At 47.1% G+C, this 6000-nt stretch overlaps 1 long non-coding RNA gene across 2 annotated transcripts in view; it reads right to left on the bottom strand.

The window, feature by feature from the left end:
• The window catches only part of LOC130580303 (uncharacterized), a 46230-nt gene extending 41407 nt beyond the window's left edge, over positions 1-4823 (bottom strand). For both annotated transcript variants that reach the window (XR_008966091.1, XR_008966092.1), the window contains exon 1: positions 4617-4823. This is a non-coding gene — a long non-coding RNA (uncharacterized LOC130580303). The remainder of the gene's footprint in view (positions 1-4616) is intronic.
• Between the last annotated feature and the right edge of the window lie 1177 nt (positions 4824-6000).

A 6000-nucleotide genomic window follows, 5' to 3' on the forward strand; every position in this document is an offset into this window, starting at 1 on the left:
TACCTTTCCTAAATACACTAGCATATGGAGACTAACTTGCAAAAGTCAAACAAACTAACCAATTTTGCACAAGTCTAAAGATTTTGTGCTCAATTTAAGTGTAATAGTTAAGAATTATGAGAAAATACAGCAAGAAAATGTAAGGTCTTAGTGCTTTAATTCTTGAAAAAAAATGTGTTTTCAACACCTTTGCAGTGAGATCCCTAATATTAGATTTGGTGTACGCTTTGACACATCATTGTCCTTGTGTTTTAGAAATATTTAAAAAATCAAATAGGCTATACTAATGAAAAAAAAAAAATTCCTATATTCTTTTAGGGCAAAGATTAAGGCAGAGCAGTGCTGTAACCCTACAACCTTCCAAAGAAAGCAACTGAGAGACTTTTTAACATCATTCAGTAAGACAGACATCATGGAAAAGCTGTAGCTCTAAATTCATTAGTCTACCAATCACAGTCGTAAGCACAACAGAAATCAAAAACCTGTCTTCTGCCAAAAAGATATTTCCCTGTTTCAGCTGACCAAACGCACCTTGCAATCAAGAGGCAGTGTCTTCTGGTTAAAGCTGTTTCTTCCAAGGGACTTAATCCCTAATCTGAGAAAGAAAAATACAGCCTGTGTCACCACTGCTGAAAAGCTGCCAACTCTTGCTATAGGTGATTACACTGTGTTTGTTTTTCCTGAAGAATACTGTGACAATATGTAGGTGGGAGAACGAAAGAACCCTGCTGTGTTACAATTAACTTTTTTGTTCTATTTAAAAACTACTTGTAAGGTTGCTTTTTCACCATGTTCTGCCTCGACACAACTGAGGATGGTGGTCTCATGATGATTAATTTAATTTCATGTTTTGGTGAAGAAGTGGAATAGCCYTACACGTACTCTGGGCAGTTTTCTCCCACTTCTGCAACAGTATTGCCCACATCTATTGGTGACACTTTGAGTCATTGAGCACCCACAAACTCTCTTGAGCTAAGCTTCAGGAAAACTGCAGAAAATTCTCACTGAACACTGAGATCTGTAAAGCATTTAGGGATTCTAAGCACACCTGACTCTCTTGATGACCTCTTCCCAAATTTTCCAACCAAGTGCTGTAGGCTTTTAGCTCTCTGTAGGCATTAGGAGAAGCATTAGTTAGTGAAATCCAAGCAGCYGGTAGATAAGTCACAACTGCTTCAGAACACACAGGTTCAGGGCCCAGTTCTCAGGAACATTAGGCAGAAGACTTGTCAAGGGTATCACATGGATTGTTGATGGCAGGGGCCTGCACAAACAACACATGCAGGACAGATTTTCTATGGTCATATTTTCTAGTTCCTTCATCTATGCTGCTACAGACCAAGTTTTCAGATTGACTGCTATAGGCATTCTTACTTTGATTTAAGATGGATGTGTATCAGCCTAGCCAGTGAAATAAGTCAAGAAAGAGACCATTGATTAAATGAGATTAAAAATAACAGATGCCTACCTGTCAGTATACAAAGACATAAACAATTTATGGTTCAAAATGGATTAGCAGTGTCCATACACTATTACCAGTCCTTTTGTTAAATGAGCTCAGGGCACTTCTTTAATTAAGCAGGTACAACTATGGGAAACAGGCCTCATCTTCGCAGAAAAATGTATTGAGTCAACTAAAAGTAGTGAATGTATGAACATACTTGACAATACGCCTTATTTAGTGGTTTTGGAGGTTATTTTAACGCATTAAAACACTAACTGCTTTCACTTTCTTTAAGAAAACAAATGAGGAAGTAGAATACACAGCTACTGCAGCCTGAGTAATGAGCTTCCTCAACAAAACAGTTTTAGGCAGAAGGACAGGTTAGATTTTTTTCAATTAACGGAATTTAAATCACAATTTACACATACTGTGCTAGTTAGGTTGTTCATCCTAAGCTAACCAGCCCAACACAACACACTTTTTTTCCCATTACCTAGCTCTGTAGAACCATTCAGGYTTCCTGTCCTATAAATGTTAATTGATTTGCATGTAAACTGCAATTTTGTAATGGACAGAGAGTTCACGTAAATGCAATGACAATATCACATTCTTAGTTTACTTGCATCATATTGTTGGGTATAGTCTTAAATGATTTCTCTTTGGAAAAATGAACAGTAATTTTGAAAAAGAAACTCAGACCACTAAAGTGTGAAATGAAACATAATGAAGCAAAATGTTTATAAATGGSTATAAAAGAATCAGACTATCCAAATGCTTATTTAATAACACTATAAGATTATTAGCACTGATTGTATTCTTCAGTCTRAAAGTACTGCTTTTATATTCGATTTGTGAATGAAGAAATGTTTATTTCAGAKTGAACAACAAAAGTAGTCCAGAAGTTCATACTCTGAACAGTGTATCACTTTTGGTGCTTTATAATGGTTTGATTGTACAAATGCATGAATATTTGACTCACAAAGGAAAGGTTTATGATTAGGATAATAAAATGCTGTGCTTTCCTGGATGGTGCACATAGACATTCMTTTCAGCAACATGGCAGTCGTACTCATCACACGACTGTACAGTACACAATGGAGGCAGCATTAAGAAACCGGTCTTCTGGCTTAGATGAAAAACTGTACTTTTTCTTCAAAACATTTTTATGTTGACAGACATGCTACTGTACAACCAATGTTTCTATTAAATATTAGTGCTGTGTAACCTACTAAATTCTTCAGTAATTCTTCAGTTGGGTTGGAGGTTCAAAATCAAACCTGAGAAAAAGCATGCATGAAACTATTGAAAGCAACCTGCTGTTTCTGATGAAGCACTATATGCTCATCCTTTTGCTTGAAATTTTRAACTTTATGATAATTTTACAGCAAAAGTAAGGTGTAAGTGCCATTGTGTTTCTTGATGGAGCAGGCCAGRCAGTTCACAAATAATGTTGACCTTCATCCTGTAAACATTTGTGCACAGGCTTAGCTTTTATACCACTGACAGTCTCATTGAATTCAAGGGGATTATTTGCATGAGWGTTTTTTGCAGCACTAGCTGCATTCAAGCCATTGCTATAACATACATGTTTTGAAGATCAATAAATTAAGAATCCAGTTGTGTCATCTTGGAAATTCTTTTCCACTTTATTAACACACAAAGTGGATAGCGGGACCCGGTTCTCCACTGCTACCACGCCGCAGAGAAAATAGGAACTTTCACACAATCTACCCCATCGTCGGGTGGTTCCTGACCTAGATCCCCCCCAGGGTAACACAGCCAGCGACGCCAGGCCGTTCCTTCTGCACTCTGAAACCCAAAGAGACTTGACAGACGGGGGTCACGGGGCATGGGACACTCCCTCTGGAAGCTGGGGCGCTTCCCAGAGGAGCGCGTCCACCCGGGGTAGGTCCCACAGGCCCTCGGCAGCCCYGGGGGTGCAGGGGTGCGGGGAGAACCGGGGAGCCCCGCTGCGCTCCGCTCACCCCCACGCCCCGGCCTGGCTCGGCGCTCCAGGCCTGCGCGCCGCCCTCTCCCCTCACACAACCGGATCCGAGCCGGGCGCGTCCCCGGCCAGCAGCGTCTCAGTGGGGCCGGCGGAGCGCGGCGGGATCCGGCAGCCCCGCGGCCTGCGGGCCCTGCCCCCAGCACTGRGCCGCGTCTCCCGCGGGAGGCGGAGGTAGCGCAACCAGGGAGCCTCGCTGCTCATTCCTCCTCCCCTTCCTCCCCGTCCCTCTCAGCCCCTCTGCAGGGCCGGGCCGTTGCGGGCGGTGCGGCGGCGCTACTCCCGCCCCTCGGCGCTGGCGGCCGGGCCGAGCGGCGGCGGGGTCACGGCGGCGGCCGGGTCAGAGGGTAAAGGTTGCTCCCCCAGCATCCTCCGTGCTGGATACTCAGCCATCTTGGATTCGCGGGACAAGAAAATTCATGCGGTGAGTCCGGCCCCGGCCGCCCCTCCCCGGCCCCACCGCCGACCCTGGCCTCGTCGCCGTCCCGGCCGCGGCCCGATGTGGGAGGCCCGGGCGGCGGCGCGGCCCTCGGCGGGGCTCGGCGGGCCTGGGGCCGCCCCGCCGGGTTTCCGTTTGCTTTTGTCTCCGAGGGGGAGCGGGGGGGACGCGCGGCGCCCGAGCCGGGGGCGCAGCCGCAGGCCCGGCCCGGTTCGCCGCTCCCCGCCCTCCTTCGCGGCCGCGGGCGGCGGCGGCGGCGGGGCCCGCCGCCATCTTGGGCCGGGGGCGGGGCCTGGGGCGGAGCCAATGGGAGAAGGGCTGGGGAGGGAGGGAGCCGCTTCGGGGAGGAGGGGGGCCGCGGCTCGGTGGTGCCCGGGCCCCGCATCCCTGCGGCCGCCGTTGGCAGCTCGCCTTGCGGCCCGCTCGGCCCGCCCGGCCCGCCCGAACGGCTTCTTCCCGCCGCCGCCCCGCCGGCTGCTCCCAGGCCTCCCCCGTTCCTCTGAGCCCGGCCCCGCGGGGCTGCACAGCCTCCCGGCCTCCGCCCGCCGCCTTCCCCGGGCCCGGCGCTGGGGCAGCGGAACCTGCCGCCCACGGCCGGGGCTGCGCCGGCCCCGCGCTTCGCCGAGCGGCCGTGCGGCCTGCGCCGCGGGCCCCAGGCGGAGAAAGGGGGTGAGAAGGGGGTGCTGGTGACTGGCTTTCAGTTGAAAAATATTTTTTTTTGCCTGTACCTGTTTCACTGTCCTCCTGGCGGCGGTTAAGGCGGTGTGTAAACAGGTTCTGGCTTTCCGTCGGACGTGTTTGTAAAACAAACTTAAAAGGGACCGAACGCGGTCACCGTAGGAAGGAGCCAGCCTTCCCCTGCCCGCCGGGGCGGCGATGACAAGTTCTGGCGTGAATCTGACCCGTCCTGGGAGAGGAGGTGGCACAGGGTGACAAGTTAGGGATAAGAGAGGGACCGTAGGGAGGTGGGGAAAGATGCAAGGGTCAGTGTTAGCAGTTTAGTTAGTGTATGTGTGCTCCTGGTGAAAACAAGCTATCAGCTAATGGGTTGGAKTTTTCTTGGTGAAGTTTAGGGTCGTTTCGGGTGGATTTTTCTTCGTGAAATTACAAATAACTTTGTTTCGGAGGCCCTGTAATGTGGGAAAATGAAAATAYGCTTGTGTAAGGTGTTAGTAGCTTCTGCTGCTGATTCACATTTAACACAAACGTGTTTTCATTTCTGCTGTCTCTTTTATCGGGGAAAAAGTTGTTTTCAACTTTGCACTGTTTTATCCCCAGGGGAGGATAGGAACTTTCTGTGTATCTTTCATTAATAGATAGCTATATATATATATGTATATATGTGTGTGACTTGAGTGTGAAGGAGACATTCCTGTGTGCCTGCACAGCAGCAACATCTGGTGCTGGTGACTGGCTGCTAGTCTTAACTGTTCAGCTGGGGAAAGAGAGATTAAGATGATCAAACCTGCTGTCACGTTTGCTATTGGAAAACTGTGTTTTGGGAAACTTGGATTTGTTTCAGACTGTTCAGACTTGTGAAGACCTGCAAGAGCAAAATAATTGTAAAAGTTTGTATTGCAGAGGCATCTTTCTTTGGACCTGGAAGAATTGTTATATATGTGTTGACATACTTTGTGTTCTCTTGTAGTGTCATATTATTGGAACACAACTCGCAGGATCAAGTTGTGTCATCTTGAACATGATAGAGCTGTCCTATGGCTTTTTTTCTTTTCTTTTTTGCCCCCAACTTCACTGTTGTTTATGTTGAGTATTCAGCTGGTATGCTAAACTTAAAGGCGTTGACTGCTTCTGATTTTAGAAACGGATTTGAATTATCACTTATCAAGAGCTGATGGACTTGACTTGCAAGTGTATTTCCGTTTCATTTTCAGGAAGCTGTTGATAATGCTAAGAGTATACCGTAGATAAACCTTGTCTACACATCTCTTCTAGAAACTTAATATTGTTGTCAAAGTAGTCATCATTATTGTAACCTATTTGTGTCTTAGTTCTATCAACAAATGAAAGAAAAACCCGTGGCTAAAAACTGAAAATAAAGAAATTCCAGAAATTTATATTAAAAAAACCTCTTTAATAGAACCTAATTTTAAA

This window comes from Malurus melanocephalus, unplaced genomic scaffold, assembly GCF_030028575.1.
Source record: "Malurus melanocephalus ecotype Western Australia unplaced genomic scaffold, MMel_1.1 scaffold_10, whole genome shotgun sequence".
NCBI classification, from domain to species: domain Eukaryota; kingdom Metazoa; phylum Chordata; class Aves; order Passeriformes; family Maluridae; genus Malurus; species Malurus melanocephalus.